This window comes from Molothrus aeneus, chromosome 1, assembly GCF_037042795.1.
Source record: "Molothrus aeneus isolate 106 chromosome 1, BPBGC_Maene_1.0, whole genome shotgun sequence".
Lineage (NCBI taxonomy): Eukaryota > Metazoa > Chordata > Aves > Passeriformes > Icteridae > Molothrus > Molothrus aeneus.
This window is the reverse complement of record NC_089646.1, coordinates 108411300-108424508: the sequence shown is the minus strand read 5'-3', so window position 1 is coordinate 108424508 and position 13209 is coordinate 108411300.

Here is a 13209-nt window from a genome sequence, read left to right as displayed (position 1 = left end):
ATGCCTATATTCTCTGATCCAGTCTGGAGATAGCAACAACCTTGCAGGTCATTTCAGTTAATTTAGCCAGACTCGGAAGAAAAGAAGGAAAAACTGCTTTGATTAAATAGACAAAAGAACAGACACTGTTTTGTTTACACCTGAAAGAGATAAAGTGGATGTTATGGCTTGAAAAAATACAGCATTAACTTGAAAGCCATCTAAGGTATCAGTGAAGAGCTGGTCCCATGATTAAATTTGGTTGTATACGAGGAATGGCTGCGTGTGGTGTGGTGAAGCAGGTGAAGTTCTAAGTGTGCTGGAGGCACTGAGATATCAAACTTATGCCTCTTCTCCCCATAGTAATTTGGCCTCAAAATTGGCAGGAAGCAGCCTTCTGCCTGATAAAAATCTTTCTCTAAATCTATGCAAACAGAACTTAAGGAAGTGGACTTACAAACCTTGATGCAGTGACTCTGTGAGCTATTAGGCTTCCTTGCTGTGGATGATGTGGAAAAACAGAAGTCTCTGTTTTGCTGAAACCATTTCAGGCACCTTGGAACATTGCTTTGAAATTTGTACTGCCAAATATGGAAAGATTCTCCATCGTAGACCTCATGTTAACAAGATAAATGATTTCTACAGAATTGCTGAAGATTTTCAGGAAATCAATTTATCCCTTTCCATCACAAATCTCTTTTGGAATTTCTCTTTAGCTTCTGATGTAAGGTAATTACACCATAGTAACCAAAACAGGGAGAGTTCATGTGAGCAAGGGATAAGAGTTGGGCTGAAAAATCAAAACAAATGTGTATATATTTAATCATAGTAGCTTCGGATTCTTGGTTCAGCTTCCTAGTGTGGACATCCAAAGTAATCTGTCAATGAGACATTTGTTATTCTAGGAACTGGGAACAGGATCAGTCTTAAAATAAAGTACTCTAGTATCATATGGTGATTATTCAAAATATTTCAATTTATCTAAGTGACACTACAGTGTTTAAAACAATTACTGAAATGATTACTCTTTCAGAAGAGGAACACACTACAAATCTGACATGAAATCTGAGCAACTTTATTTAGACTTCTCTACTTATTACTTTGTCACAATAAAGGCTTCTGTGTCTTGAATACTGCTAGTTTGAGAGCCTGTTAAATATTTGTAAAAATATTTTGCAGAATAAGGAAAAAAAAAATAATCACACACAGGCATTCACCTACAGTCATAGTCAAATCTCATCCAGAAACTAAACACATCGTGCTGCTCATTTTCCTCCTCACACCCTGCAGGAGGGAAGATTTGAAAGGAAAAAAATTAAACCCTTGAGGGTTGAGATAAGAAAAATTTAAGTATTGAAACCTGGCAAAATAAAATAAAAATAAGACCACAAATTATGATAATAATTATTATCATAATAACAACAAAAATATTAGTAGTTGTAATGAAAAGGAGAGAGAGAGAGAGAGAGAGAGAGAGAGAGAGAGAGGAACAAAACCCAAGAAACATAAGTGATACACAGTTGCTCGCCACCTGCTGACCAATGCCCAGTCCATTGGTCCCATGATGGGTAGTTGCCCCAGACTGCACATCAAGCATGGTGCTCTGGGGTATGGAATATCCCTTTGGCCAGTTTGAGTCAGCTATCCTGGATGTGCTCCATCCTGGTTTCTTGCTTGCCTACCTGCCTGCTGGCAGAGCATGGGTGATATAAAAGTCCTTGTCTTAGAGTCAGCACTGTTGAGCATTGACTAAAACATCAGTGTATTATCAGAATCATTCTCATACTAAATTCAAGCCACAGCACTGCACCGACTACTAAGAAGAAAATTTATTTTATCCCAGCTGAACCCAGGACATGGATGTAGGCTGTGTTCAGACCTTTGAGACAAATGTCACTGTTGTTTCCAGTGCATGTTGTACAAACACCCAAACTGAATGTTTCGCTGAGAATATTTTTCTTTTTCAGACTGTACAAATTGTGTAAATTCAGAAAACCACAGAATAGTTCAACCAGATAACTTTGACTTGATGGAACATGTCTCAAAATTTAAAAATATTTTTAAAAGGAAAAAAAATCAATTCTTTCTGAATTCTTGGCAGGCCATTTTTCATTAGATAGTACCTTTAACTGTAAGCTAAAGTTGAGTGCAGGACTTGTGATTCTCCACTAAGGGTTTTCTTAAAAATATTAAACACTGTATGTATTTTATTAACAATGTTAATCTATGATGAAAAGAGTAGAGATATATAATGTTTTAAAACCAAGAAAATTAAGGCACACAGTGGAACAGACCATGCAATGAACACAGAATATTGCCTTTGACAGGCTCTGTGCTGAGTATGTCAGACCTAAAGTTTTTGGGACCTCCTGAGAGTGTGTCTTCACTGTTAACTCCCTCTTCTAAAGGCTGTTGACCTATTCGATCTATCCTGATTCCATATTAGTGTAAGTGACTCTAAGGATTGACTTCTCATGCAAGCAATGGGCAAACCAAAATTGCACCTAAATTAATCAACCTTGGCCAAGTTGCACTTGCTGAAAATTTGCTTCTGCAGTTTTAAATTACTTCTTTGTTTACTTCGGCAACTGATAGCCCAAAACAGGCACTCTGGTAAGGAACATGAAATGTTTAACTGTGCATTTATGTGTTCATCTTCAGTCTTCAAAAGCTTGAAACTGAAAATCTGTGTGCGAGACTAAGAGCACTTCTTCCGAGTAATTGGTTGTACTAGATCTAAAGAATCCAGGTGTCACATGGGGTAATTTGTGCCTGTGGGTGATATTATTGACTAAGCTTATGCTCTTCATAAAAAACTGAAGTGTTGTCTAATGCATTTAGTGTGACATTTATCTTCTTAAATGACCTCATTATTTCTTTTCTGCATTTAAATATACAAAAGCAGTATCCTTAGTGTCCTTGCCCAGTAATAGAGGTGATTCTCCTCTCTCTGGAAGGAGGAGACTGTTTTCCACAATTTATATAATTTTATTTAATAATCACTACTTAAAAAAAATATTTTACATCGTAGCATATGTTAAGCATATGATGCTAAACAACAGTGATAAAGCCATCTATATAACTTTGCTACTTCTCAGAATAAAACATTTCAAACACCTTTAAACTTAACTTGATAGTCTGGCACTGTCTCTGTGTTGTTAGAAATATAGCTCTGTGCACTGCAAAAGACCTACCTCAAAAACAATCTGAATGGATATTAAATTATATTATGAGTTTTTTGTATCTGAGATGTATCCAGAAGCTGAGAATAATCTTACAGCTCTACGGCTCACTAGCAAAGATCTCCTCACCAAGCAGAGAGTAGTTCTATCCAATGTAAGAAAGGATAAAACAGGGCAGCTGGGCTTGGCTTTTCTCCCAGTAGCAGGGAGAACATAGAAAAAGCATTAACAATTTTTTTTGTCTCTAAGAAATTTGGGTCACAAAATAATAATAATAATTTAAAAAATGTTATTGGCAAGCAAATAATTGGACTGATTTCAGCCTTCAGAAAGAGAGTTTTGAAGATTCTATTTCAGAAAGCTGGGGTTAGCAGAGGAAGATACAGTCTGATAGCACAGCTGAAAATAAATACGTGAATTTTATTCAGAAGTGGGACAGGAGAGGGAAGGGGAGGGGTGGGAAGGGAAGTAAGGGAAAGAAATAGGAGAGGATCTAGCCATTACTTATGTCCAGGCTTTTGCAAGTAACTTGACTCCAAACTTTATGACTGAAAGATGAACTCACTGAATAATTTATCGTTCTCATTGGTACACTTTTAACACAATGAAGAAATTACTTAGCAAGTATTGCATGATGAAAATAGGTATCTTGTTGCAATGATGTTTATCTACAAAAGATGTGCAGTTACCTCTGAATATAGGAGGAACCTTACAAAAGGGTCCTCCTACAATGAAATTTAAAGCAGATTCTGCCTGAAACATGAGGCTTTTCCTCTCGAACTCAGCACAGCAACTTCTGATTGTCTGTAAAACACCTGTCAACAACTGCTTTTACAGTTTCTATGCCTTTTTTCTTACTTGAAGCTTTGAAAACTGCACTGGGTAAAGTCACTCCATCTAGAATCAAATTACAGCATGGATTCACAATTTCCCTTTCATTTGGCTGGTGGCATATGCCTATGGTTTGCACTTGCATTTAATATCAACAGTGACTGTGACAACATCCACCAGCATGATTTAACCTCCACAAAAGTACTTCTTTCTTATACTATACACTTTTTTTCTAAAATTCTGACTGAAGCAACATGCTTTGCTGCATGCTGGGGAGGTCACTAGCTTCAGTCACAATTACCTTGGAAAGGAGGTAAAAATTAAAAGACTATGATGCCTTGCTGAGAGCGTTTTTTGTTAGCACTGCCATTAGTGCAGGGAGTTGCAGGGGAGATCAAATCCTTCTGAGAAAAGTCATATAAGTGACAAAGGGCCCTCAGCCTCCTCAAACTGTCTTTACTATATCACTGTGCTGTTCATTCAGCACTTCACAGCTGGCCTCTGCCTAATATGAGTTAAGAACTAACCAAAGAAGGCAAGAAGAAATCCCCATACTGTATCCCAGAGTTTTAAAGGTTAAGCATCACTGTGTGACAAACAACACAGAGCCAGTGTGCAGGTGTACTGGAAGTGTGCTCTCCAGCTGATGAACCACTGTATTTTTCACTAGCTGGACTTTGGAAAGGTCATTCAGGTAGAATCTCAGATAGAAATACAACAAAGTGTGAAAGTGATGAAGTTACAGAGAGCAGCCATGAGAACAGATGTTGCAAAGACACAGATTAAATGTATGTTTAGGTGAAAACTAAACATAATTTAGTCAGGATAATATCCCAGCTGGCCTTCGGGGGGTTCTTCCATGTCCAGTCTGTATTGGAGCTTTTAGTGATGATGACTCTAAAATATGACAAGAGATAGATTAAAAAATATTGGCAGAATTATCTTTTAAAGAAGAAGGCAAAATAATTTTGTTTTCCTTGGGCACCATGGAAAAAAAGAGGTTGCACAAGCATTTTTCCCACTGGAATTACTTCCTACTTTTTTTTCCCCCCTTTTTTGGGGGATGGAAGGGCAAATGGACAGGGGGAGTTACTTTATGTGTTCTGATATATTTAGAGCAAGAGGAGCAAAACAAGGTGCACTATGACCACCTAAGGAACCATTCTGGCATCATTGACAATGGGACTTGCTTAACGAGGCATTTATGTTGCTCAAGTAAAGAATCAAGAGAAATTTCTCTGACACATAGTTTGCAGGGAGCCAGTATTAGTCCAAAAGCCAAACAGCTGGCAGTGTTAGTCACTCTTCAGTGCCTGAAGCTAACCTAGATACCTTATACCTCAATGCTTGCTCTAAGAACTGGTTTCTGAAGAGCAAAATTCCTCTGAAAGGCAGAGACAAGAGATTTATATACAAAGGAAGTCATCAGCATACATATAGGCTTAAATTGCCTATAAGCCTAGGAGAAACACTAAAAACTAAGAGGTGGACTCACAAAGATATAATTTTTTCTTTCTTGTTTTATGATAAATAGCTTTAACATACTCTACAGAACAGAATTTCAAGTTTTTACTTTTGGTCATACTTCATATTAAGCAGGTGTAAAATAGAGATGGCAACTGCCCAAGAGTATCAGAAAATTCAGTAAATATTTTATAAAATAACAGGTTTTCTAGATTGTTTATAATTACTATGACTGTGAAACAAACTATAATGTCTAATAAACATTGGTTTATTAGCTCTGGAACCTTAGCAGGACTGGTGATCTTCCTTGCTAGACATAAATAGCACTATTTTAAAAGAAGCTTAGAATTACTATAGTCGTTACCAAGTAAACTACAATTAAACATCTCCAAGACAAGCTTGACAATAGTCTTTGTTTTGAAGTGAGGAGAAAATTGTAAATATACTCTTAAAAGCTTCATCTTTCAGCAATTTTCCCCATCAGCAGACTCAGAAGTAAAACAATTCCTCCCACTCAGTTCCACATCTCCCCTTGCTTTGAAAAAAAAAAAACTTATGAAAAAAATCACTCTTTTCATATCTCACAAAAGAAGAAAAAGGTCTAAGAAAATCTAATATCTGAGAAAATAGTTGGAACCTTTTGTGCATCTAGGGTGGAGGGAAAAATAACCCCAACACAAAAAAAAAAACCAACCAAACAAACAAACAAACAAAAACCCATATATTTTTTTATCAATGCCTGAAGACTTTCACAGTTATGCTTTTGGGTCTTGAGAATTACTCCCTCTTTTAAGACATTTGTTTTACATGCTTCCATGAAGCCACCTCTCCACCCTGGCCTCATTTTAACGGAACGAACAGACATTTTAACACACCGAAAGAGTGCAGTTTATCATGCTGAGAATAGGGTGGGAATGAATTTCTATGTCTTGAATATGTTTTCAAATAAAATCCAGTAAGGCCAAATTTGCCTAAACATATGCCTAAACATATCATGAGATACCTCTAGGTTATACAATCAGAGGTCTGGAGGAATATAAAGTTAGTAGAGAAGATTCAATGAGAAGATATATATTATGAAAGTAAAAAAAAAAACAAAGCAAATCAAAACATCAACAACAAACAAAGAAACAAACAAAAAACAAAAAACAAAAAAAACCCCAAAACCCAAAAAAACCCCAACAAACTAAACAAACCACCTGAATTTTTAATACATTCTTATGAAAAAAATACATTCACCAGAATAACAGATTAGGAATTAAGGCCTGTGGAAAACAGGAAAAGTTCTATGTGAAAATGTTTTAGAAATTTACATGTCAGTGAAGTTAAGAATATTACTGAAATGAGAATATTGAATCTGCAGCTGCAGTGACTGGGACATTGCTACCTCTGGCTTTCTATCTCAGAAATTATGAACAAAAGGTGCTAAAAAAGAAAAATTCTTCTTTAGTTCTGAGGAACCCTTTTTCTGGCTTTGGAAGAAAAAGAATATGGGGGCTACATGTTCTCAAAAAGGGCAAATGCTGAGGCTGAATGAAAATTTCCTCCACCCTGTTATATCTTTATTAATTTCTGGTTTACTTCCATACTTATATTTCAAATAACCTGAATATACATTTTCTCAAATAAATCTCTGGATTTAGATTGGAAATAAATTTATAATTATGGACATGTTTTCATGGAAAATTGTTCTACAATTATGATTATGTGAAAGATTCCTTGGTTCTCTGTAACCTTGGAAATACATTTGCATAAGTTATAAACAAGTAAGGATCTACCAACAGATCCCCAAATGTCACACCGTGTCTTAATCCTGACTGAAGGAACCATTTGATTTTAATTTTTTGTCACATTTTTGGTGAGTAGCAATCAACAGCTTCTGATGGAAAAGCAGGTTGAACCTTTTTCTCCTAATAAAGCCCTTCCAGTTCCCTCTGGAAAACAAATAGGAAAGAAAGAGAATCAGAAAAGTGCCAAATGTTAGAGCAATTTTGTTTCATTTCTGAACTCTGCAAGCAAATGATAGCACCGCTTTCCTCCTCTTCCTGTTTCTGTGCCAGGGAGAGTGAAGATTAAACACCTGCAGTATTTGCTACAAAAGTCTGGTGGAAGATCTGAGGAAGCTTTGAGGAAGCAGATTAGAAGATGATTGGAGTGGGTTGGTGGAGTTGGATGTGTTCGCTGGGATAGAAGTGGAGTACCTAATGCCCAGGCAGGAACTGCAACAATATTTTCAGCTATTAACCCAACTGAGTCTTGTTCTTTATAAAGCAAAAACTGATCCTACATAAGACTGTAATTTCCAAGACTGATGAAGTACTGGATCCTCGACCGCCTCCGTTGAGGGTGTTCTTATACTGCTAGATCTTGAGAGTCATAATCCAGACATTTCTAAAAATATTACCACTTTCATGTTTCTTTTAAATTTTTTACTTTTTCTGCTTATATGCTTATTCATGCTGCACTACTATCTCCAAGAACACTCCTTATTGCATTTTTACCAATTAGTTTAATTCATATTTTGAAATTGCACAAACATTGTAGGAATTCCCACTGTTCTTCTGATCATTTTGTGTTCAGGATGTATTCACATCTTACTTCAGGACTAAAACATCTTATATTAGACCTCAGGAGAGTATCATATGAGGAGGAGCTCAGTAATATAATGTTTGACTATACAGTATATTTGAGAAATATAATCATTTCTTTTATCTTTTGTACTTATTCAATAAGAAAATTTACCAAATAAAGAGTGTCTCACAGGTCATGATGCCTACACCTGAATATGAGCTGCTTCCTGGATTTCTCCCTGCAATAATACACTTTTAACTGAAAATTACAGGTGAAGAGACACCAAGTATGAATATGGTCCAGAGAAATATTATGCACACTCTGCTGGTCATGTTTTTGTTTTTCAATAGCACCACAGCTTTAAGAAATTTGAAAATTTTCTGCTCTGATAACGTCTCATCTGTGGCAATCATACATATTATTTTCTCTATCCACAAAAGGCAATTTTCATACACTTATATCACTCAGGCAAAACATACAATTGCACTGGTCAGAAGTAGATGGTAAAGAAGGAAGTTTACTAGAAAATATTTAGATTTCCTAATTAAAGTGCTCTTTTAAAAGATTAGAAAAGTAAGGACTTAAGCAGGATCACAAAGCAAAAATGACTGAAAAAGCCATTCTTCGAACAGGGCATTTATGGTCTAATATACAGAAGGAAATTGCCAAAACATAAATATGACCACTGGACCATCCATTCTTTAAGGTCACTTAAAGAATCATCAGCAAAGGTATCAGACAAAGCAGGTTTAATATAAAAGTGAAAGCACAACAAAGTTTGTTGTCCAGGTTCACTCTACTACTTGTTAGGTGGTAAAGCACATAAAGAAAAAGCAAACAAAAATAAAATTAAAAAAAAGAAATAAACTCAAAACTATCTATTTGGGGGCTGGGGTAGGGGTGCAAAATTCCCCTCGAGTTCTGTGAAGTACTCACTTTGGACACCTTTGCTTCTTCTTAATGCGTGAAGGGCTCAGTCTAGAGGAGTGGGGGTATCAGCCCAGGATCCACCATCAACATTCAGTGATTGTCTAAGTGTAGCAAACTAGGGACCTCACTAGATCTCAGAGGCATCCTACTCAGAGGGAGGTTGCTGGTTGCATCCTGCTGTGGTCCAGGAGAGCTCAAAGGATCTCACTTAGGACTGCTGCTTACAGGGTCACAAGAGATTTGGTTTCAAGTGATTTTCCATCCTGGCTGCAATGCAGGTCAGTAACTCTCTTTGAAAATTTGATAACAAAAATGTTATTCCATTTGAGTTGCTATTCAGGCAAGAAAAATAAGTTCAAGGCTGTTCGTTAAGAACCAGGAGCTCGTTAGACAGCAGCAGTCCCTGGAAACAGACTGTGTTTCTGATAATCTCTGGAGGAACTCAGCCCAGGTGCGGTTTGTAAGGGCTGAGGAATAACTAGCATTTCTCTGATCATAGAGCAGCTTGAGATGGGGGAGGGAAGCAACACCGCACTCCAGTAGCTGCTCTCCACATCCAGCATCTAGTGGGTCCACAGGCTTCATCCTACTCATGCTATTTGGCTCAGTCATTTTTTTTTTTCCTTTAATTTTGCCTATTTTATTATTTTCCTTAAGTTTTTATATTCAAGTCTAGTGTCACTACAGGAAGTCAGAGAGCAGCAATCTTCAAAAGCAACAATAATCCTTTCTCTCTTGAGGATTCAAAATTTCTACTAATGGAAGTAGAATAATTTCTGAGGGAATATTTTGAAGTGTTTAACAAGAGTAACGGATGAGCTGATATTCATTAACTTCCATATTTTTCATTTGAAAGTAAAGAATATAAATCACTTAACGAAGACAGATGTAAGAAAAGTACTACACAGAAAGGTGCTTAAGCTCAGAAAATTATTTCTAAATGACTATGCAAATTATTAAAAATAAGAGCCACCTTTATAGCAGTATGCCCAAAGGGAATATAATATACATTTAAAAAAATTATTTGCCCTTATATAGGTTAGATGACTCAAGTACAGATGTTATAAAGTGTATGTAATGTAATATTCAGCAAAATAAATAACCCAATACTCTTTAAGCATTAAGGAATGCAAATGCCCAGATAACTGTAGAAAAGATTAAAGGTCTTTTGTCTTTTGTATTCCCTTAAACTAAAGAATTTTATGAAGGTGCAAGACACATAGAGACAAGGATGATTATTTGTTTGGGTTGAGGGAAAACTGGAGAAAGAAAAAGCAGGAATTCATATACAATGTTTTTTATAAATCACAGATCTCTAAATAAAAGTTTGGTAGATATGTAAGATTGCAATGGTTTGTTTTAGCAATTACAGTCAACACATTTAAGACAGCTAGATGCATTTTTGATGATGTTTATGATAATTCTTGTTTGTTTAAATGGTATTTGTTCATGAGATTTGTCTATTTGTTCATGAAAAAAAGCCATTTGTCTAGGATCTGCTGATCCAAAAGACTCAGCAGCCTGCACTCACTGTCTGCAGAATGATGAAAGTCCTCTTCCCCTACAGATATGCTTTTGCTCCATCACAACAAAATTGTCTGTTTCCTCTGATTGATTTTTAGATTCAAAATATGATGAGTTTTTGTAAAAAGACACCATGGACTCATACATGTCAAAGAGATTGTCTTGAAAAGGCTAAGTATGAATGACATGCAGAAATTTATGTGGGAAAGAAAATAGATAATGATGTTTGGTTGCTTTTCTATCCAGCAGATCTGAAATCAGCATAGTTCAATGAGGAACCAAAAACAAATGGTTATTTACCATACTAAATAATTCTGGCCAATGTGTCTCATCAATGTTGTGTGATATTTTTATTACCTGATCTGCTAATTTAATGGGCAGATTTGGCACTAGTTGCTTCAATGTGTCCATTTCATTCTAGGAGGTTTGTTTGGACTTGTTTAACAGTTCTCAGCTATTATCTTTTCACAGCAGAAATGTTCCTTCAGTCCTTTTGAGAGAATTTCACCCCAAAAAGACAAGCTAAGTAACAGAAGTCCTGTTTCTTGTCCTTTCCACCTACTTCCTTCTCCCCTAGTGCTTATTTGAGTTTGTATGTTACTTCACAGATATAACTCATACTCAGTCCTTTTGATAGGGACTTTAATTTCCAGTTGAAATGGTGACGCTTGAACATTCAGCTGCAAATCTCATCTCAAGTCAATGAAAAATTTATCAACCATTCATCAATTTGTAGTCTATATTGAGGTAATTTTTACCAGAAACATATAGAAGGCAATATGGTGTTTTTCCTGTAAAAACATTTTTTGTTTTGTTTCTTGAATACCAATTACATTATTTAGAAAAATGAAATAAAAATTCTCTAGATCATTTTTACACTTCATGAACTGCAGTGCAAGATAGGATGCTTATGAGATTATGTGTTTACTCAACAGGAAAAATATTGAATATGCATTCTAAATTATATCAGTAGCAAAATTGTCAGTGATGTCTTTCTTGAGACATAATTTCATGAATACTCTACACAAAATTAAATTGAGAACAGATTGGTATTTGGTTTTCTTACACTTCTGCTTGGGACCCGCATGTACCTTCTCATACTTCATCTTATCTATATGCTCAGATCTCAAAAAACCCAAAGACTGATTATTTCTTTAAGATCATAAGAATATGGCTGCTCCTGACATTCCACATATTTGAGAATATCACTTTATCTTATTGCTTCTCTTCCTGTGACAATTAAGCTGCCAAGCTCAACAAGACTGACAAATGTTCCAAGGTGATGTTGCCCCATTTATACTTCTGAAGTTCATTCCCAATTGACTGAGTCAGTGTAGAAAAATTTAGCAGTTTATTTTTCTTGGGTTTTTTTCCTAGTGCTGAGTTGTTTCAGGGGCACTGAAAATTTAGAGATGCATGGACACAAGAAGCATGAGCTGACCTAAATGTCAGCCAGAATACACATTCAGAGACTTAAAGTCACCTGAAGACACAATCCCAACCTTTGGGATGTATTTAGAATAGTAAGTATAAAATAATAAACCAACATTTTGAAAGCTTCTATGCCCACCACTGCGCACTCATAAGACTATGGTCAACTAATAAATTTCAAAATTTCTTGAAAATTCTGAAAGAAAAGATAATTGAACACAAAATCATGCAATCCAATCCACTCAACAGTACAGGAGAAAAAAGTTTTTTTTTGTTTGTGTTTTATGTGTCAACAACTTTTTTTTCCCTCCTATGAAATCTGTTCTCATACTAATAAAAGAAAAACAATCTTCTTCAGTAAACAGAAAAACAATCTTCTTCAGCTTAGGGAAGCTAAAGCCCTGAGAGAGCTAAATGTGGCCAGGCACGTTAACAGCAAAAGGAGAAACTTCCATACGTATGTTGGTGGTAAAAGGAAACCTAGAGAAAAAGGGCCTTCTCCAGAAAGAAACAGGAGACCTGGCTACCTGGAACATGGAAAAGGTTGAAGTACTCAGAGTATTTTACCTCTGTCTTCATTGGCAAATGTTCCAGCCAACCACACAAGTCACAGAAGGGAAAAGGCAGGGACTGGGAAAATGAAGAACAGACAGTTGTAGGTGGAGATCAGGTTCAAGACCATCTAAGGAACCTGAAGGTGCACAAGCCCATGTGACCTGATAAAAACATCTGTGGGTCCTGAGGAAACTGCTGAATGAGCTGGTTAAGCCACTCTCCATCATATCTAAGAAATCATGACATTCCAGTGAAATTCCTACTAACTGGGAAAGGGGAGACATAATCCCATTTTAACAAGGGAAAAAAGAAAGACCTGGAGAACTACAGGCCAGTCAGTCTCACTCTGGTGCCAGACAGGATCACGGAGGAAATCCTCCCAGAAACTATGCTAAGGCACATAGAAAATGGTGAAGAGGTTGGTGACAACCAACAGGGTTTCACTAAGTGTAAATCATGTCTGACAAATCTGGTGGCCTTCTAGGATGAGATTACATCTTTGTTGTATAAGGGAAGAGCAACTGGTGTCATCTACCTGGATTCGTGCAAAGCATTCAACTTTGTCCCACACGATATCCTTGTCTCTAATTTGGAGAGGCATGAATTTGATGGATAGACAACTCAGTGAGTAGAGAATTGGTCAAAGAGTTGTGGACAACAGCACAACGTCCAAGTGGAGGGCAATGGCTTGTGGCACCCCTCAGAGGCCACTGGTGCAGTTCAGCACTGTCAGCGTCCTGGG